Source organism: Bactrocera oleae, chromosome 6 (genome assembly GCF_042242935.1).
Source record: "Bactrocera oleae isolate idBacOlea1 chromosome 6, idBacOlea1, whole genome shotgun sequence".
Classification (NCBI taxonomy): Eukaryota; Metazoa; Arthropoda; class Insecta; order Diptera; family Tephritidae; genus Bactrocera; species Bactrocera oleae.
The window spans coordinates 30,166,457-30,190,134 of NC_091540.1; the positions used below are offsets into that span (position 1 = coordinate 30,166,457).

At 34.0% G+C, this 23,678-nt stretch overlaps 1 pseudogene; it reads left to right on the plus strand.

The window, feature by feature from the left end:
• The first annotated feature begins 9,478 nt into the window (after positions 1 to 9,478).
• LOC138857793 (uncharacterized) lies at positions 9,479 to 10,847 on the plus strand (annotated as a pseudogene).
• The last annotated feature ends 12,831 nt before the right edge of the window (positions 10,848 to 23,678 follow it).

Genomic DNA, 23,678 nt, shown 5'->3' on the forward strand with positions numbered 1-23,678 from the left:
TTATTCTATACAAGTGCATTATAAAGACAATATGGACCAAGGGCATTCAGGCAGTGCTTGCGCGTCTAATGTTCAGAAATTGCAAAGAAGACAGTCTAGGATTTTACGACAAATTTTCTGTGCTCAATGTTATTCGTAACGAAAATATCCATAGAGATCTCCCGATTCCTGCAATTCATGAAGAAATTAAAAAATACACCATCAAATACGTCGGTAAGCTAACCGACTCATGCCAACAACCTAGCAAGGGACCTGCTTCTGTTTGAAGGCCATCCGAGATTAAAACGAAGTGACACGTTGAGCCTCGCGCAATACCCCCACTAACCGTGATTATAGAAAATTAAGAAATATTGTAAGATTTGAATAATGAAGTTGGCACGCTGGTGCTAACTTTAATTATTAAAACTAGTCTTAAGATTTTAATATATTATTATAAATTTCTTAAGGAAAGATCCAATAAAAGAAGAGAAAAAAAATTTTAATTTTGTTATTTCTAGCTTGGTATCGGGGAGAAAACCGACACTTGAAGATTGCGGTGCAAAGACTTTGGAGGGAACTAGTGATAATATCAACGGCTATTATTTTTGTATGTTTTAGCCAAGTAAGCGTCGATTTGGTGGAAATGCTGAAAATATTTTTTATTCTCATGTCATCACGTTCAGATAGCTCTGATGTTCACGAGTAACTAAGGTCAACAAAATATAGTACGATCGTAACCAATACTGATGGTAGTGAATTCATGATATAATCACAACGTTTTTGGCCGTATTTCATCAACTCACACGACTTAAATGATTTAGTGCGAGACTTGTACCTTCCCAAAAGTAAATCAGAAATTCTGGGAACTTGCTTGAAGATGATGTGAAAAAAATCAAAGATAGCGCCCTAAAACTTTTACATGTTTTTTCACGGAAAGAGGCCGGTATTTGTAACTGTCACAGCGTGACTAAATTGTTCAATGAAATCGGAGTACCCTTCGTATGATTGGGCTGGAGGCTTTTTATCGATAGCTCTGCAAAAACCTAAAAGCACCTACTTCACAACGGAAACGTATTTCCTAGTCTTCCTCTAGCATATTCTGTATTGTTAAAAGAAAGCTATAGTAGCGTAAAATAATATTAGAAAAATTACAATATTGATGCTATCGGTGATTTTATGAATTTTTCTGATGGAAATGCAAGGTGGTGCAAATATCATTGTCACCTTTGCTTATGGAAGAGTACAGCATTATCAAAAGCATATCTGGTCTGACCGAGTCGAATTTAAGATTGGAAAACATAACGTAGCGTCGTAACCAATCGTACAGCTTCAAAATACACTAGAGTCGCTGCTTCATACAAAATTATGCTTAATGAAGCAATTTGTTCCGGTACCAAGGTGTAAGGTTTTCTATCATTTAAAGGGATTATTCCCTAAATTATCTGAAGCTAAAGTTAAAGGAGGTATTTTAATTGGATCGCAAATAAAACAGATAGTGAAGGATGATGATTTTACAAAACTTCTAAATGCTCGTGAAAGACGAGAATGGAAGAGCTTTAAAGCGTTTAAAATATAATTATAAATAATATTTCAAAGTTCGCTAATTTTACTCTGTATGGAAAAAATTCTATTCAAGGTCAAAGGTCCAAAATATGATTTTGCGATTTTCAACAAAACAGTAAGTTTTATCATAAAAATATCACAGACCAAAATTGTAGATTATAAAATTATCTATAAAATAGTCATAAAACTATTCTACGGGCCACTGTTTCGCAGATATAGCGATTCAAAATTTAGAAAAGTTGTAGTCGTTATAAAATGCACACGTTCTCACACTGCTTATGAAGTAGTGTACACAGCGCGTTTGTTTTTAACGTGGTTTCCCAAGTAGGCCTATTCTACCTGTCCGTTAAGATCCTGTTTAATTTGAAATTATTGCAAAGTATCAAAAGTTGGCAAAGACTCCAATTGGTAAAAGCGATGTAAATTAAAACAAATTAGTGAAATTTATTCGTCTGATTCGTAGCCGTCAAATTCTTTTCTTGTTCTTCATACTAGGTGCAAGTGGTTGGTCGTAATAGTTGGTCGAATACCTGTCATAATACCATGGTAAATATTATACTTGTGTATATTAACTAAAAAGGACCCAAATTTAAGCCGTTTTTGGGATTGCTTAAATCTTTAAGCATGAGATCTGGTGGAGGGTAGGTAGAATTATTAAACACTCCGGTTTGAATATCTTCGCGAATGATAGCTGCAGCTGATTTCTCTTCTTTTTTATTAATTCGTTTAAAGCTAACTGACAGTCATGGCTATTTTCCATGTAATGAAATATTCTTCTTTTTTATTAATTCGTTTAAAGCTAACTGACAGTCATGGCTATTTTCCATGTAATGAAATATTTCCTCCATTGAACGTTTCGCAGCTTCATTTATAGGACGACCGACTTTAGCTCCAGTGGAGGGTTTCAAACAAGAAATGTAGCAAACATGATGATACTTGGCTTCAACTGCAACTAAATCATTTTCAAATTCGACTCGCGCAAGAATAGCTTTTGCTGCAACATCATCACGAATCCTAGCTACTTTCAGAATTGAATCTTTAAATTCAAATGTGCTTACTTGGCTGATTCGACGGCGAAAACCTAAGGATTTTTTTCTTCCATGTTCTTCATTTAATTCCTGGGCACAAAATAAACAATTTTAAAACAAAAGTCTGGCTCACTGACACGTGATGTAGTACGAGGTCGGCTTGCTGTAGATGTACTGGCTTCTTGTTCTTAGCGTTATCTTTTATCCTAGTATTGTCTTCAACTTTTATGTACTGTCCCAGATTCCCGATTTTTAAGATATTCCGAAAATTCATCGGCTTTTTCAATACTTGCATTAATTAATGTCTTCTTACCCCGTTCAACAGTAGTAACTTCACTTTCACCTAATAATTTATCACAAATAAAACAATATTCAGACATTTTTATTATATAACTCAAAACAGCACGATAGAGGTTAGAATAAACACGTGTTTTTCCTATAGCGTAGTTTTCAAGACTGGCAGTATTTCATTTGCCATAGCAGGTATAAGATAGCCCACAACTCTTAAACAGTAGACAGATGTTTTCTAAGTGTCACAATGGTGTATAATTTAAGGGACATACATACATATGTACATACCTACATCTATGTAAACCTATCCCTAACATAGACCCTTGATATCTTAAAACCTCTATAACTTAAAATATTTTGTGTTTCCCTTTAACTTATCGAGGTTCTACTGTATTACAACTCTGGAGATGTATATACGAGGCGTACTCATGCGTTTATAACGATTACAACTTTTCTTAATTTCTAAATCGTTAAATCCCCGAAACAGTGGCTCGTAGGAACAAAAGTATTGAAAATTTTTTTTATACAATAGATAATTTTGTAATCTACAATTTTGGTCGGAAATATTTTTGTGATAAAACCTATGGTTTTGCCAAAAATCACATTTTTGATTTTCGACCTTGACTAGACTTTTTTCCATCCAGGGAAAAATGGAGAACTTTGAAAATTTATTCATAATTACAATATATTTTAAACGATATCACCAATTTTCAGCTTGTGAATTTATATAACTCACTCTCATTATACCCTGAACACCCCACGAAGTTTGTAACACCCAGAAGGAAACGCCGGAGACCCTATTATATATATAAAAGTACATAAATGATCAGCATGATTGTTTATGTTGATTTAGCCGTGTATATGGGTATATGCAAAGTACAAACACATGTCATGTGTACACTATCATCCCAACCAGACACCACACCACAAAATATTGTAAATTGGACAAAATAAAAGATTAAAGAAAAACAAGTAAACATTAAAAAAAAATAAGATAACAAGTAGAGATAAAGAACATAATGCAAATGCATGCAAACATGTTTTGGTCCTTATGTTTGACTGTAATGATAACCCAGACATTATCGGGTAAACCACACAATCATAGTTGTTTGCATTCAATAGAAAATAAGATTACATTTAACAAATATTGTATTTCATAAGAAAATAGAAAAACAAAGAAATAGATTAAGAAAATTGTAATCACTTTAGTAGTTATATAAGCAGAACATAATTTAAAAGAAACATAATAAAATATAATGTCACAGAAGTAATATCGTCGGCATTTTTATTTTTCCTCCGCTCGAACAACCAAAACTGGCGCAGTCGGTAAAAACAAACTGCAAAGTTAAGCGATACTAAAAACTGAAGTTTTTTAAGTTTCGTAAGCTTTAGCAACGGGAAGCAAATCCTAAGATTAGCTCCCATTTTAAAGATCTCTTATATATATATAAATATATAAGTCGGTAGCCAAGTTTAAGAAATTTAAGTTACTACACAAGTTATCTGGAACGTCGTGCACCATACAAAGCAACAACAACAAGTTCAGTTGTATCAAAAAAGGATACATCAGCAATGAATCCAGGCGAGCAGCAACCACTTCAGATGACAGGATCGCAAATTTCTAAGGAAGCTTCAAGAATCATGGACTTTGACGGCAGAGATTTATCATCGTTCATCAGGGAAGTTGACATGATCCTTCCTTTATTCAACCCCAACCCATCAATGTTTGAATTTGTAACGCAGCGACACGTCAAAACAAAAATTAAAGGAGAAGCAGCAAGTGTCATCGGGCCTTTGGGACCTACACCAACATGGCAGCATGAACTCATAAAAAATTTTGGAGTAAAGGAGTCGTACCACACCCTTTACAATCAGGCGATTGTACTACGAAACTATAACGTAAGTCAATATTTTCAAAATTTAAAATATATTTTATATAAACTAAATTTAAAACATGAATTCGATAGGATAAAGCCTATAGAATTTTCTCCAATTAACAACGAAAGTTTAATTCTAAAAACATTTTTAAATGGGATACACCCCAACTTAAGCAGTGTAGTGATTAGTAGAAATATAAGCACCATTAGAGAGGCTTTTAGCGTTCTTCAAGAGACAGGTTTGCTAATACAATTTGATAAAAGAAAAAACAATTATCAAAGAAATAATTATAAAAATGTTTCAAATAGAAATTCTTTGGCTCACAATTTTGGCAATTTCAATAATAAAGAGTATATGCAAAATTCCAATAATTTTCAATTTGGACAAAATCAGCAGAGAGAATTTCGTAACAATTCTAACCAAAATGACAATTATCAACAATTTAACTTTGGACAAAGTAGACAAAATATTGTAATTCTGAGCAATTTAGCTTTGGACAAAAAGGAAAAATAATTCCCAACAATCTATAAGATATAATTCAGTCCAAAGGAGACAAAACCCTCCCGAACCGATGGAAATAGATCACGTTCAAGAACAAGCAAATTTTCGATTGCCAGCCCAAAACAATCGTTACCGATAATAGAAGTGACCATAAAAAATTCAAAAATTAAATGTCTTATTGACATAGGGTCAACAACATCATTATTGAAATATAATGTGTTAAAAGATTATGAATGCATTGAGCTTGATAAACCAATACACTTTAGCACCATTAAGGAAAATTTTCTTTAAATAAAGAGTTAGTCACCCCAACCTTGTTACATTGTTACAAAAACAAGTAGACCAACTTATAATAAAATTTATAGGTATCCCCAAATTTATGAAGAAGAAATTAGTAGACAGATGAACGAGATGTTGCGCCAAGGTATAATTAAAGAAAGTAATTCCCCGTACAACTCGCCTTTTTGGATTGTACCGAAAAAGCTAGACAATTCAATGAAGAAAAAATGAAGAATAGTTATTGACTACAGGAAGATAAACGAAGTCACTATAGATGACAAATTTCCAATACCCCATATAGAAACCATACTCAGCAAACTTGGAAGAGCTCAGTATTTTACAACATTAGATCTTTCAAAAGGCTTTCATCAAGTATTAATAAAAGAAGAAGATAGACCAAAAACAGCTTTCTCTACCCCCTAAGGACACTTTGAATTTATAAGAATGCCTTTCGGACTAAAGAATGCACCAGCAACTTTCCAACGTTTAATGAATTCAGTTCTTAGGGAATATATCAACAAGATATGTGTAGTTTATTTAGACGACATCTTAATTTTTAGTAATAAAATCAACAAAATATTTTCAGCATTAATAAAACATAATTTAAAGATTCAGGTAAATAAATGCAAATTTTTCGCGAAAACAACTGAATTTCTAGGTCACACTTTGACAACAGAAGGGATACAACCAAATCTAAGCAAAATCGAAAACATACAAAAACTAAAGTTGCCTACTACATCAAAGCAAATTAAATTATTCCTAGGTATAACAGGTTATTACAGAAAATTTGTAAGAGATTACGCTAAAGTAGCACATGGTTTAACAAAATATTTAAAAAAGGATATTAAAATAAACACTCGCGATCCTCAGTACATATCATCCTTTGAAAAACTTAAAAATCTATTAGTAAGCCCACCAATATTGAAATATCCAGACTTTAACAAAAAATTTGGCATTTCAACTGATGCAAGTGACTTTGCAATTGGCGCAGTATTAACCCAGGACAGTCATCCTATAAGCTATGCTGGTCGAACACTTAACAAACACGAAAGAAGTTATTCCACTACAGAAAAAGACATATGTATGACATATTATAGACCATACATTTACGGCAGAGCATTTGATATCTTAACCGATCACCAACCACTTAAGTGGCTCCAAATAAAAAACAAGGGAAAAGACATTAACCCAACATTGCAAAGATGGTTAATTAAACTAGGTGAATACAATATTAATATAAATTACGTGAAAGGAAAGGAAAATAACGTTGCCGATTTTCTAGTAGAATAGATAGTAACACAGGCGAAATTCATCCATTGGAAGAAGACAAGAACAAGAACACAACAAATGCTACAATCCACTCTCAAGAGGAGGAACTAAATGATCATTTTCCAATTTTACATACTATTGTAAATCGCTTCAATACACAAATCATTTTAACAAAAAAGAAAATTATGGAATCTGAAGAACTAGGCAACACGAAGAAAATTTTTACTAGCGCAGAAGATATAAAAAATAATAATTTCATAGATCTTTGTCGTAGGCCCATAAATAGTGGAAAAGTAGGTATTTTTTCTTATTTAACCGATAATCAGTACAGTATAGTTCAGCAAAAGCTTATTTAAATATTTAATAGACAGGTAAAGTTTTTTAGATGTGAATTCCATGCTAAAGATATGAAAAATGAAGAACAAGTTTATAAACAAATTGCTCAATATCATAAAAATGAAACAGGCCTTCAGGTATTAATGAAAATTATGAAAAATTGAAAAAACTAATATACTGGAAAAATTTGAAAGTTTTGATTCAAAAATATATAAATAATTGCGATGTTTGCAATAGAGCAAAATATGATAGAAAACCTTTAAAACCAAAATTTTAATTAACGAAAACACCATCAGATATAAATGAAATAGTTCACGCAGATATATACATAAATAAAAAATGTTACTTCCTTACTTTTATAGACAAATTTGCAAAATTTGCTATGGCATTTTATCTAGAAGATAGAAATATTATTCTTTTCTATCAAAGGAAGACCCAGAAAATTAATATTAGATAATGAATTCAACTCAATTAACATAAAAGATTTTTTTAGGAAAGAAGAAATAGAAGTTCATTTTACAAAACCAAACAGTCATACTGGGAATTCAGATATCGAAAGATTTCATAAGACTCTCTTCGAAAGAATAAGAGTCCCAGAAATTGAAAAACCAAGCCTTTCGACAGCGGAAAAAGTATTTCAAAGCATAGAATGGTATAACAAATCTTATCATTCTACAATTAAAACCACACCTCTTGAGGTTAAAAATGGAAAAACTGGTAAAAATTTGATTAAAGACACTATTCAGAAGACTAAAGAAAAATGCATAAGAAAACTAAATAGAAATAGAGAAGAGTTTAATAACACTCAAAAAGAAGGTTACGTAAAAAATAATAAAGCGGTTCGGCACAAATACGAACCAAGGTATAGAAAATTTCCATATGATAATATTCACCCGACAAATATTAAACGTCCAAACAAATTTTTTAGGTCAAATACACCTTTAAAATAACATTGATGATAGCAATTGTAATAATTAGTAATGCAGCCAAACTGGAAGTACATCAAATACATACCGACAATGGATACGCAAAATTATCACTAAAACTAAAAAGATTGTTACATCATCTAACCTCGAATTCACATAATTGACCCTCGTGAAATTCTTTACATACTAAATAATATAACAAAAATATCGCAAACATATTCACATCTACATTACTACACCCTATCTAATGAAATTGAAATCTTGAGAGGTAAAATCAAAACAATAATCCCAAGAAAAGAAGTTAGTAGAAACAAGTAAGGAAGGGCTAAGTTCGGATGTAACCGAACATTTTATACTCTCGCAAAGTCAAATGGTATACTCGTTTGAGATTTCTTTGTGGATTGGCTGATATTTTCGGTAGAAGGTCAACTATAGGCACTGGCATATTTAGTACTTAGGGGCTTGAACAGTTTTTGTTCGATTTAGACAATTTTTGGTCACAAGGTGGCATACTATAAACGTATTATTAACGCACAGTTTTACTCCGATATAATCATTGTTGCTTGATATGTATAGTGGAAAGTGAAAGAATCAGATGGAATTTAAAATGCACTATAACATAGAAATATGAGAAGAATGTTACGTACCGAATTTAGTTGAAATCGGTTGAGCAGATCTCAAGATATGGGTTTTCACCTAAAAGTGGGCTGTGCCACGCCCACTGTCTAATTTTGAACGCGGTTCCTCTAAAGTCATCTCATACCATCCCAGAGATAAAATTTAATGTCTCTGGCGTGTTTAGTGCTTAATTTATAGCGCTTTTAGTAGTTTTTAACAGTACCGTTATATGGGGAGTGGGCGGAGTTGCCATCCGATTTCAACTATTTTCACACTGTGGGTAGAGGTTCTAAAAAAATTTTCTTACAGTGAATTTTGTTATTATAACATTAGCGGTTTAGGAGATATGCACAATAAACCTATTAGAGGCGGGACCACGCCTACTTTTTTAAAAAAATTTTAACTGAAGATGCCCCTCCCTAATGTGATCCTGTGTACCAAAGTCTTGTATCTTATTGCGGAGCTTAGTTATGGTAATTTGTTTGTTTTTGATTAATGGCGTTTTGTGGGCGTGGCAGTGGTCCGATTACGCCCATCTGCAACACCGGTTGGTCTTACGGTATCAAGAAACATGTGTACCAAGTTTCATAAAGATATCTCAATTTTTACTCAAGTTACAGCTTGCACGGACGGACAGACGGACGGACGGACAGACAGTCACCCGGATTTCAACTCGTCTCTTCATCTGGATCATTTATATAATATATACATAACCCTATATCTAACTCGATTAGTTTTAGGTGATACAAACAACCGTTAGGTGAACAAAACTATTATACTCTGTAGCAACAGGTTGCGAGAGTTTAAAAAGAGAGGTTTAATTAACGGTATAGGTTCTGTACATAAATTTCTATTTGGAACGATGGATGATGGAGATAGAATAGATATTGAAAATCACCTTAAGAAAGTAGATGAAAATTTACATAATTCAATTACAGCTCTCAACCAAATAAAAATTAATAATTTCTTTTCGAACACGTTCACAAAATTAAAACAAATTATTGAAGACGAAAGAAAGAATTCTTTAATGCATCAAGAGAGAACCGACAAAATATTGATTCCTCATGAACAAACAATAAAGAGAAACATTCTCAAAGACGTAGTAAACCAGATTCAGGAAAACATTATTTCAGCAAAAAGTGGTATTTTTCACCCAAGCATTTTAACAAATTAAGAAATTTATAATTACAACATAGACCTCAACAAACTTCAATATAATGTTCGTGGTCAAAATCCCAAAAGAATTTCAATCGGTACAATTGAAAACTAATATTCCTATACCAAATACAGCAGGCAAAGAAATAACAGCAGAAATTGAAAATGTTTTTGAATACAAAAATGTCACTTATAAATTCGAAGAAGCTAAAACACTCAATGAACTACAAATTTCTAAACATTGCATCTACTTATTAAATTGTGAACTTATCAAAAATAGCATTACAGAAATTTTTCAAATTGATGAAGAAACTATTTTAATAAATAATGCAAATGGCATAGAACTAAACCAGAACTGCGACAACAGAAAAATTAAGTTGAAAAACCCTACATTGATTCATTATAATAACTGCACAATTAAGATCCTAGACCAAACATTCTCAAATACTAAAATATCATACAATCAAATATTTTATTATCCAAACTATGATACAATTTCACTAACAAAATTACAATTAACGACCTTGTATTTAAAAACGAAGAAAATTTAAATGAAATTAATGAATTAAAATATCACAAAAATATCTCTCATATTGGAATATCAATTTTAAGTTTTATTTTGATTATAGAAATTAAAAAAAAAGAAAAAGAATACTATTTAAACTTAGGAAAGTTTTCAATTAAGGGAGGGAGGAGTTATGTGTACACTATCATCCCAACCAGACACCACATAACAAAATATTGTAAATTGGACAAAATAAAAGATTAAAGAAAAACAAGTAAACATTACAAAAAATAAGATAACAAGTAGAGATAAAGAACATAATGCAAATGCATACAAACATGTTTTGGTCCTTATGTTTGACTGTAATGATAACCCAGACATTATCGGGTAAACCACACAATCATGTTTGTTTGCATTCAATAGAAAATAAGATTACATTTAACAAATATTGTATTTCATAAGAAAATAGAAAAACAAAGAAATAGATTAAGAAAATTGTAATCACTTTAGTAGTTATATAAGCAGAACATAATTTGAAAAAGAAACAGAATAAAATATAATGTCACAGAAGTAACATCGTCGGCATTTTTATTTTTCCTCCGCTCGAACAACCAAAACTCACACTAAGAAGCTGCACATATCGGATATCAGATCGATATCAGACCGCGATAGCTTATAGCTGCCATACAAACAGAACGATCGGAATCAAGTGCTTGCATGGAAAACTTTTTCATTTGACGAGATATGTTTACGAAATTAGTTATTATCTAAAGCAATAATGAAATATTTAAAGAAATTGTTTAGATCGGATCACTGTAGCATACAGCTGCCATACAAACTGAACGATCGAAATCAAGTGCTTGCATGGGAAACTTTTTTATGTGACGAGGTATTTTTACCAAATTAGACACGAGTTATTGTTTAAGGCAACAATGTATTCTCCACAGAAATTCATCATATACGTAGCTGCAACCGAAGTTAAGTTTTTAACTTCCCGCTAAGAAAATTGAAAATTTTCTAAAAATCGGGAAGATATTGGTTTCACCCCATTTTGCAAAAATCGAGTTCTCAACAGATCTCGACGTTTTGAAGGTCGAGGAAGCTTCCGCGAACATTTCTACGATGATGTCCGTATGTCTGTATGTATGTGTGGATGTATGTGTGTGTGTGGATGTATGTGACCCTCTTATAACTTTTAAACGGCTCAACCGATTTAAATAAACTAAACGGCATTCCAAAGGGTTTCATCGCACTTGAATTTCGTGTGAGTTTGGACCCAATCGGACCAGTAGATTTTGAGAAATCTCAAAAATAAAAATTTTGAAAAATCGTTTTTTTCGAATTTCTTCCAAACGACTTGACCAATCGACACCAAAAACTAATCAGTTCTAAGCCTTGAAGAAACACATCGTTGGCCGCAAACCGGTTCGAAATCGGTTGATTTACTTGCTAGATATCGAAAACGAAAAATTTCGAAGAGCTCAAAAGCAGTGAAAAAAGCGAAATTTGAACGTTAGCGTATGAAATTAGAGGGAAGTTGCAGGGATGGCCCTTGAGGCCAACCGTTTTCCACATTTTTTTTCCTATTTAATGGTCCATTTGACCGGACTATTTGTACAATTGTGTAGTTATGTGTGGCTTTATAATACATATGTAGTATAAGTATGGGTGATTACATTTGGAGCCTATACGAACATGGAAGAAAAAGAGAAAAATATTTACTTTTAAACATAATTTATTTTTCATTTACATATAAATGCTATTGTTTATCACACATATTAAATAAAAAAGACTCTGATTGTTGAGTTTACTGGTGTGCCAAATAAAATAAAATTATAATAAATTATTTAAATTCAACAGAATTTCACTTTTATATATTTGGGTGTGTGGGGTATAAGTGTAATGTACAACTTGTGTGGATTAGTTTGTACAATTGTAGTTATGTGTGGACTTATATAATATCTTATTTATAACTATAAACATAAATATTTGGTATGAAGATCCCGGCCGCCTTGCCGGGTCTGCGAATAAAAAGTTCTAGATCTATTTTGCTTTCGGTTAATGAGTATTGCTTTAAATGGGTTTAGTGTATACTTAGGGCTTAAATCGGATTTCATTATCCTTGGGTAGATGTCTGCTTCCCGTTCCATCATGATTTTATAATATTTATGGAACATAGGGTCGGCTAGGACTAAGTGGACGAAGCTCTTAACGATTTCGCCAATTATATTATATCACGATTGTATGATCGGGTCGGTAATTCTTGCGTCATAAGGCAGTTGACTTCGATATGCCAGTCGGGATCAGTAAGTGACTATATGACGATTTTACATATACAGTAAGAGTTGAGGTACGTTTTCGGTAACCTCAATCTCTGAACCAGCTCAGAGACAATTATTGTCACTTTTCGAGTCGGGTTAATTATGCCTCGTAATTTATTTCATTTGCCATCGTGTTTAATTTTGATCATGGCCGTCGGTATACAACCTAAATCGTTTTGCCTTGTGCATCTTTGTGTTGGGTGCGAGTATCATAATATGCCGAGCCGTGCGGTGGGTACTTCCTCTTCATTCTCGAAAGGGGCAGAGGGTCAATTCAAAGCGATGTTAGTCCCATCGTCAGAAAATGAGGTGATGCTTCGGATCACACTGAGTGATCGCACAGTGAAGGCTAAACAGCTCTGTCGGCTGCATATTGGTGTGGTGCTATTTTGAGAAGCTATGTCACTATAAAGAAATGAGATTAGTTATTTCGTACGGTGAATATTTTGGTTATTGGGCGGGTAATTGTTCCATGAGAGGTACGTATGTCAACTACTCTGGTTTTATTGTCTGAACCGAGATATGTTTTTTCGATACGACCAAGTCTCCATTAATTTTGGGATTCGTGGCGTATAACTGCAACATCACTGACCTCTATATTGCGTTGGGAGTATTTCCACTTATACCCTTTGTGGAGTTCTTTTTGATATTCTTCTTCTTATCGCTTGCAGACGTGTTGATGGAGTCTCTTTAGCTTTTGCCATATATGTAGGCTGCTTAGATATGTATCTTCTAAGTTGGGTTATGCTGTGGTTAGTAAAGGGGTACCTATTAAGAAACTGCCTGGAGTTAAAGATTATATATTCCTTTTACTCCTTACAAGGTGCGTTCCAAAGTAAACAGTAAAAAAGTAAACTCTAGTGGCCATCTACATGTCGACTAGTGCGTTAGAATCTGCTATCTTTTATCGACTTCCAGTAAAAATTTCATCTATTGGAAGTGAAGTTATTGCATTTTAAGTGTCAGTATGTTTTTGTCATCGGTGCGAAATTCGAACAAAGACCCAACATTAAATTTTGTTTAAAAATCCCGTACCAGAGTGCACGAGTGGTTTCAACATTTTCAAAATGGTCGTGAGGACATAAATGAGAAATGAGCCGAAACCCAAAAAATCGCGCCTGGAGAAGTCAAAAGTGAAGTCAATGCTGATTTGTTTTTATTATTTCAAGGGTATTGTCCACAAAGAATTTGTTCCACGCGGCTAAAACGTTAATGCGTTATTTTACCTTGGCCCGAACATCGCGAAGATGGAAGTTGGCGTTTGTTGCACGATAATGCGCCTTCTCATCGATCGACGCTTGTGGCCGATTATTTGACCAAAAATCACATTTTAACAATCAATCTCTCCCCGTATTCACCTGATATGGCACCGTGCGACTTCTACCTTTTCGGAAAAATGCATTTGCCGATGAAAGGAAAGCGTTATAGGCAGACGTGGAGGCCATTCAAAAGGCTTGCAAAAAGCTGTATTAAAGCAGAGGCAGACTATTTTGAATAAAATTAATTGATTTTGCTGATAAAACCATTTGTTCTGTATTTTTTTTTTTAAAGTCCTGTTTACTTTGGAATGCACCTTGTATATATTATACTTTATACTTTTCACTCTTGCTTTCCAGGGTCCACTCATGGAAGTCCCAGTTGATGTTTTCGTGTGCTTCACTTGTTTTTACTTGTGTTTATAGTGAGTTTTATGAATTCTTGACGATCTTTGATTAAGAGTGTAGACGCCCCCACGAAATTAGTTAAATTGTCCGAAAAGACAGAAAAGAATGTTTGGGTGGTGAAATTACTTGTTTCCTCCAGGTATATTGCTTTGGTTGCAAAACAAACAAATACGCATACATAACCCTTAGTGATCAAGCATGCTCTGCCGGTGTAATTTTTTATGTCATAGGGACCGGCGAAATCGATAATTGAGTGGGTAAATTGGGTGAATAGTTTTGTTAGTCGACTGCTATAGGGTAATATAACCGGAAAACGCTTGTTATATGATAATGCGGCAGAATTGCTCAACCGACCATCAACTCGCATTATTCCTTTGGGTACGATTATAGGGTTTAGGTTCGAAATTGTACTATTTCTGTGTTTGTTGGTTTTTTAAGTTAAAGCCTCATACTCCTCCTGGAAGTGCTTTCTTGCTTAAAATAATTAACTTCTTGTGGGTAGTTTTGAACACGTCTGCAGTTATTTCCAACGTTGCTTAAGGCTGTTGTGATCTATTGGCTGACGCATTCGAGTAAAATCTGCCGCAGTTCCAGTGTTGTATCGATTTATTTTCGGGTATTTAGCCAATGTTTCGGGTCGAGTTTTAGCCATTGAGATTCGTGCCACCAGAGGTCATTATTAACCAGAGTTAAGGGTTTTTTACTCTCATCCATATCTGTTGCATTATTATTTTGGCTGTGACTACTTCGGGTCTGAGCCAACCAGCTGGGTCGATCAATTTAGCTCTAATCGATAATACTTCTCTTTTAGTAAACGATATCTTATCCTGAATAGGGATGATGAGAAAAAATATGCATATTTTTTTGCTTTTCAACTTATTCCCAGTGTTTTTGTACTATTGGATTCCGGTTAACTGAGTAATTTGATATCAAATGTGAGAATCCAGATTTTTTTCCCAGGGGAAAAGAAGTGCAAACAGTTCCATTCAAAAGTTTCACTAAGAATATTATGCCAAGCATTTCCCTACGACTAGAAAGTGTAGGTAGATTAATAAGTTTTAAACGACTAGTGTATGGAGGTAAACTTACCCTAGCATCCCATCGGAAATGCGTTAAGGCGAAAAGTAAAAATTGTTTTTGAACCGACTCTAACTTGTCAGAATGGATTTGGTAGCTAGGGTTCCATACAATAGAGCCATATTCCAATATAGGTCTAACCAAAGTTGTATAAAGTGTTTTAGTAATATACGGATCTCTAAATTCTTTAGACCAACGTTTAACAAAACTGACGACAGCTTTTGCTTTCAAGACCATGGTATCAATATGAAGACTGAAATTAAGCTTAGGGTTCATAATCGATCGGTTTTGATGACTGCGTGATGTGGTAGATAGAATGTATTGGTATTCTCTGCGGGGTCGTATTACCCAGTTCCAGGTACTCGTTGATGGCATGGATGTGTTCGGGTTTTTTGATAAATTTGCTAACACAGCTTTCCAAAGTTGAATGTATTCGGGATTTCTTCGACTGCTCGAAATTGTTTTAGCAACATGTCTGGAGTCATCTTATTGAAAAATGACATTATGAGAGTGAGATGGGTTTTTTAGGTGTGGGTCCGGAAAGAATCCAAACGATTTCTGTTTCTTAGACTAATATTGACCCAAGTACATTTCTCTGTACGCCAATGATAATTATTTGTGGGCACAGATCACTTCCGATAAGGATGTCGACAGGTTTGGGTTTATATAAGTGAGAGGCAGCTAAGCTAAAACCGAATTCTTTATTGAAAATTATTCTATAAAGTAAGTGTGTGGGTAAGTTATCGGTTAAAAGTTTTAAGATAAACGCGTGGAACAAAGGGATTGTTCGCAGGTTTTGGTAGCTGTTGCCGAGGCTGTGTTGTTCAATCCAGTCACTTGTGCGTTTTTCTTAAATGTGGGAATTTCCAATTTTCTGTGGAATTTCTAGGAAACGAACGTAGCTTCTGACCTAGAGTCTATAAGTGCTTGAGCTGTATATAATTGCCCTTTGTAAAGAACTTGAACTATGGCAGTACCCAGCAAAATCTGCTTCCTATTTGAGTTGTGTGGGTCTTAGTTTTTACTTTCGGTGGACTGTAAAAGGGATGTGTAGGCTTGCGGATTTTTACTGCGATTAAGAGTTTGGGAGGTACTACTATCGTTTGAGTCAAGAGGCGGATTTGAGGCTCTTGATCCTTGAGGGAGGGATTAAGAGCGGGATGGGGCATCCTTATGCAAAAGAGTTCATGCGATAATGCAAGGCAATTGCAACAGTAACCATTATTTTTTATTACGTTTGTTCGGCTCTTGAATGTTGGGTTCTATATAATTCACAACTCTCAATGGCTTGGAGTTTTTTTGAGATTATGCTGCCTCTTATAAGGTTTTTACTAGCGTGTGAAAAACTCAAGGTCGAAGTTGCAGAGACTTCGCGTGAAAGGTATTAAATTTCCTTTCTTTTTTCTTCAAACTTCAATCATATCAGATGTTTTCATTGAAGAGAAACCAGATTTGAATATGTCGACGATGGAAGGCGTGTGGGCGTACTACACAATTGATGAGAATCACAGTTTCAGGTTTGTTATTCAAAAAATCTAAAACTAGACTAAAATTTTTTTAAACTTATTAGATTAATCGACTTCGCAACCAAAATATAGTATTTCGAACCTGTTGCCAAATGAAAAAATTTTCGTGTTCAAGAACAAAAAGTGAAGCGATAATAACCAATGTTTTTGAACCATACGCATTGGAATGCCTCAAGTCTGATTTATAGAAAGCCCGATTAATTTTTTTTGTCGACCGACGCTTCCAATTGCAAAGCAATCAAAATGTTTCCTGTTGTCATTCATTATTTTCTTCCATTATCGGGAGTGAATGTTAAAACAATTGAACTTTCACAAGAAAAAAAGTGAAACGTCGGATATGATTTTTCCATCGATTAAAAGAGTCTTGGAAAATTTTGATTTGACTAATAAATTAATCGCTATACTGACAATGCGCCAATTAATTTCGGTCACGTTGATCGGAAAAGTGAAGGAAAAGTTTTTGCAAGATTCAAATAATTAAAATCGAACATAGTTGGTGTAGGTTGTGCAACACATATCGTGCATAATGCGATTTGTAACACATGTAAAAAACTTGATGTTTAAATAGAGAGCATTGCTTAAAGCATTTTTTTTAGATTTGATCGTATGTAAACTATAAACGATTCTTAAAGAACTTCACAAACGGTATAAATGGAAATACTCTCAACGCAATATAGAGGTCAATGATATGACAGTTATACGCCAAGAATCCCAAGATGAAGGGAGACAATAAGCAAAATAGTCACCGTACCAAATAACTAATCTCATTTCTTTATAGTGACATAGCTTCTCAAAATAGCACCACACCAATATGCAGCCTACAGAGCAGCGCAGCCATCATCGTGCGATCACTCAGTGTGACCCAAAGTATCACCTCATTTTCTGACGATGGGACCCTGGCTAAACGCCTACATTGCTTTAACGTGATTGTCTCCCCCATTCAACAAGAAGAAAGCGGAAGTACCCACCGCACGGTCCGGCGTACTGTCACCCTCGCACTCAACACAAAGATGCACAAGCGCAAAACTATGTAGCATGTGTAACGGGCAGACCATTCAACCCTATACGGACATCTCAGGATGTTCTGCAAAGAATCAAACAAAACAACAAAGAGCGACAAAAGCAACTGCATAAGAACAAAGAGATTTCGAAGCTACTGGCCAAGCCGACTCTTATACCGACGGCCGTGATCAAAATAAAACATGATGGCAAATATAATTAAATACGTGCCATAATTAACCCGACCCGAAAGGTGACAATAATTGTCTCTGAGCTTTTTCAGAGATTGAGGTTACCGAAAACGTACCTCAACTCTCACCGTATATGTAAAATTGTCAAAGAGTCACTTACTGATCTCGAATGGCATATCGAAGTCAACTGCCTTATGACGCAAGAATTACCGACCCGATCATACAATCGTGATATAATTGGCGAAATCGTTTAGAGATTCGACCACTTAGTCTTATACGACCCTATGTATCCTAAAGATGATAAAATCGTGATGGAACTTGGAGCAAACATCTACCCAAGGATAATGAAACCCGGATTATTCAACCCAGACAACAACACCGGGATCGCACAAAACACCCCACACGGTTGGACTCTAACCATTGCTAATGTGATTTAAGCCCTAAGTATACACTAAACCCATTTGAAGCAATACTCATTAACCGAAAGCAAAATAGATCTAACAACCTTTTATTCGCAGACCCGGCAAAGCGGCCGGGATCTTCATACCAAATATTTATGTTTACAGTTAAAAATAACATATAAATCCACACATAGCTACACTATTGTACAAACTAATCCACACAAGTTGTACATTACATTTATACCCCACACACCCAAATATATTAAAGTGAAATTTTGTTGAATTGAAATAATTTATTCTAATTTTATTTTATTTGGCACACCGGCAAACCGACAATCACAGTGTTTTTTATTTAATATCTGTGCTAAACAATAGCATTTAAATGTAAAATTACAAGAAATTAATTTTTAAAAGTGAATATTTCTCTCTATTTCTCTTATGTTCGTATTAGAGTCCCAAATGTAATCTCCCGGCATATTATCGTTGTGCTGCCCTTGGTAACACTGTTCAAAGTCCGTCCCATTTAGGTTAAAACGTTCTCCTTGTACCTCGAAGAAAGCACCCGTATTATCTTTAAATTCGTCCAGATGAGCATTTAGCACATGAAGTATATCAGACATATCAGATTAAGCATGATTTCGGTCAGTTCTCTATAATTGTCACCCCTATTATTAAGATAATAGATTCTTAATACAACATCTATTAAGAAAACTTTCAACTGCTTGCTCAAAATTTGCTTTAAAGCTCTCGTCTTTAACGAGCATTTAGAAGTTTTGTAAAATCATCATCCTTCACGAGCTGTTTTATTTGCGATCCAACGAAAATATCTCCTTTAACTTTAGCTTTAGATAATTTAGGCAATAATCCCTTTAAACGATAGAAAATATTAGAACTTGGTACCGGAACATTCACAAATTGCTTCATTAAGCATAATTTTGTATAAAGCAGCGGCTTTAGTATATTTTGAGGCTGTACGATTGATTACGACTCCGTTAGGTTTTCCAATCTTAAATTCGACTCGATCAGACCAGACACGCTTTTGATAATGTACAGAATCTGATGTGCTCTTCCATAAGCAAAAGTGACAAGGATCTTTAGTATAATCACCTTGCATTCCCATCAGAAAAATTCATGAAATCACTGATATCATCAATATTTGAATTTTTCTAATATTATTTTACACTATTATAGCTTTCTTTCAACAATACAGAATGTGCTAAAGGAAGACTAGGAAATACGTTTCCGTTGTGAAGTAGGTGCTTTTAAGCTTTTTGCAGAAGTATCGATAAAAGCCGCTAGCCCAATGCTATGAGCTACTCCAATTTCATTGTACAAATTAGTCAGGCTGTTCTATGACGCTCTCTGTGATCAGTTATTTTTACATCATCTTCAATCAAGTTACCATCCTTTAGTCGTTAACCTACAATTTTTGCTTTACTCTTGGGAAGGTCTCGTACTAAATCATTAAATTCGCGTGAGTTGATGAAATGCGGCCAAAAATTTTGTGATTTTGACATGAATTCACTACCATCAGTATAAGTTATGATCTTACTATATTCAGAGTTATCTGAACGTGATGGTATCGGCAAATTTTCATCATGATGTATAGAAGACGATTTTGAGGGAAGATGAGAAAAAACAATCTTCTCAGCATTTCCACCAAATCGACACTTACTTGGATTAACGATACAAAAATAATAATCGTTGGTGTGATCACTGGTTCCCTCCAACGTCTTAGTACCGCAATCTTCAAGTGCCGGTTTTCTCCCCGATACCAAGCGTGAAATAACAAAATTATGAGCAGTGTAACTTAAGTGAGCCTGAGATCTTAAAAAATTTTTTATTACAATTATTTACCTTCTAAAGTATTTTAACAATTAACGCAGCAAAATAAGATACCCAATTTTCATCTTGATTGCTGATTTTAAGGTTAAAAAAAACTTCATAGGTTTCGCAAAGTTTTCAATTCCTTGACAAAGCAAATTTTTTAATTCTACCTTTAATGAATTCACCACATATAAAACAAAATAAATCAGCATTATATTTACACTGTCTTGATGTCATTTTCTATCTGATATATGTATAAATACGATTATTACAACTGTGATACACAAGTTAACATTCACTACTGTTCCACTTACAATTAATCGTACAGTTTGCTTTCGGGTTAATCAACGTACTGTCTTCCTTTGTTTATAAAATAAATTAAAATATCCTTATCGACGTGTAACAGGCAAAAGAAAATTTAAGAGCCAAAAATCAAAATTTCAGTGCTTTTCAATGTCTATATAGGTTCCTATAATTTGTCACTTAGATTTATTACTATATTTCACTTCGCGCATCATTACGATAGCGCCTCCCCTTTCGTTTAGTTTTAACTGCTCTTCAGTATTTTTCTATTCCAAGCACATTCGTAATAATTATTGTCGCTTCTACACTATGCCGACTATTCTAAATATTCTGTATTACGTCGACAATTATTTGACCTAAACAAAAAATGCTATAATAATTACTTAAATAAAGTAAAAAAGAATGTTGTAAGTAATCCAAAATCGTTTTATGATTTCATCAACTCTAAGCGCAGGATTTCCAAATTTCCGTCCGCGATGAACTACAAATCTATCATTTCGACTGACAATGTTATTATATCCAATATGTTTAAAGAATTTTTCAAGTCAACCTACTGTAATAATTCTTCCAAAACTTTTTCTTATCAGCACGTGCTGTGTTCGAATACTTTAATTAAGGCTCCAAATATTTCTGGAGAAGACGTCCTACTTAAATTAAATAAGTTAAAACCATCTTTTAGTTACAGGCCAGACATGATAGCCTCATGCTACCTAAAAAATAGTGCCAAATATATTTACTTGCCTTTGACAAGGATATTTAATTCCTCTCTTAAACACGGTATATTTCCTTCAATATGGAAACAGTCATTTATAATTTCTTTGCATAAAAGTGGATTTAGATCCAACATTGAAAACTATAGTGGTATCGCAAAACTATCAGTTATACCTAAACTTTTTGAAGCCATCATCACTGACCATATAACCTTTTCGATTTCTCCGTTAATTTCCTCATCTCAGCATGGATTTCCTAAAGGGAAATCGACTCTAACAAACTTGCTTGAATTTGTAAACCTCTCGATTTCCATACATAAACCTTATCTGCTGGGCTTTCAGCCAAGATTTCTTAAATGGGAAGCTTCCTATCTTTATAATAGAACACAACGAGTGATATTTGAGGATACACCTTCAGATACAAATAATGTTTCTTCAGGTGTTCCGCAAGGTAGTCATCTTGGCCCGATTCTGTTCTTGTTGTTTATTAACGATATCTCTTCAGTAATTGAATTCTCCAATATTTTATTATACGGTGACGACGTAAAGCTTTTTAAATCATACACTTCAACTGAGACACATATCTGTTGCAAACAGACTTAAACAATATGGTTGCATGGTGTGATAGAATGATTTGCAATTGAATCTGAATAAATGTAAGACGATGTGCTTTTCCCGTAGATCTGTGCACCCCTCTTCTTATGTAATAAAACACCATATTATGCAGCAAGTTTGATTTGGGAGTTACTATAAACCTAAGCTTAATATTTGTCTTCATATTGGCACCATGGTCTTGAAAGCAAAAGCTGTCCTCGGTTTTGTTAAACGTTGTCTAAAGAATTTAGAGATCCGTATATTACTAAAACACTTTATACAACTTTGGTTAGACCTATATTGGAATATGGCTCTGTTATATGGAACCCTAACTACCAAATCCATTCTGACAAGTTAGAGTATGTTCAAAAACTATTTTCACTTTTCGCCTTAGCGCATTTCCGATGGGATTCTACCTCCATACACTAGTCGTTTAAAACTTATTAATCTACCTACACTTGCTAGTCGTAGGGAAATGCTTGGCATAATATTCTTAGTGAAAATCTTGAATGGAACAGTTTGCAGTTCTGAAATTAAATTTAATATCCCGATTCGCTTCTCAAGGCTGTTTAGACCTTTACTGTTAAAATACTCTAGATCAAATTTTGAACTAAACGAGCCATTTCGCCGTATATGTCATGATTTTAATTTTTATTCCAGCACATTATACTTATCTGACTCACTTTTCAAAATTAAAAAGAAAAGTTTTGTCTTAATTAATGAAAATGTAAGAATTAATTATATTATTTTAATGAATGAAAATGTAAAAATTTATTAAATTGTAACTATAAATCTTAGCTGTTGAAATTTTTGTTTCTCTAGCTGAGCTGTTTTAGATTTCAACACTCAAAACACTCTCTTGCCTTTTCTGACTCGGCTAATTCCGCACGTATGGGTTATTATTATGTCACAAAGTTATTAACACTCCTACCGCTAAAAAATTACTTTATGCAAAAACTTTAATATTTGCAAATTTAAAAAACCAAAATTTTATTTTTATATCACTTTAATGTGAGTTAAAGTAAGAACAATATTTAAATGAATTAAAATCAGTTAAAACACAAAAACAGCTAAAAATATTTTACTACTGCGTATTTGAATGCAACAAAAATATCCACACTCTGCGCTAATATCTCTTATGGCCACTATTTAGTTTTATTATCGCCTGACACCTATTTGGCAACGATTTCATTAATCTTTTAGTGAATTCTGATGAAATTTTTGAACATTCTATTTAAATGATTTCTCTTAAACTTGAAACATTACTGGGTTTCTGTCTGGCAACTTGGATTTTCAGATGAGACCATAGGTGCACAATTCCCGTTTCTGTGGATTATCCCTTAGAGTACGCAATCTGCGAAACTGCCATTTTTCCTTCGTTTAGTTTGCACATTATGTGTATTTCTATTAGCCTCTCCAGCGTTTTTAAGAAAAGTGACTAACGTGTTAAAAATCCTTTGGATTCGTGTTTGAGCTTTAAGCATGGTTGTTAACAAGTTTATTATGTAGCTCTGGGACTGCTGTAACTGAGCTGCAAATATCCTGTCTGGTCCCGGCAATTTATGAGGCTTGAAGCTTCCTATCGCCCAATAAACATTACTATCTGACACTATGCCTACAAGAGGGGACTCTGCTATGACTTCACTGCCCAGTATATGCTCCATTGTATGTCCTAGAGTCTCTTCACTGTATACTGTCCAGTTGTGGTCTGCTTTCTGAAGGTATCCAATGTTATGT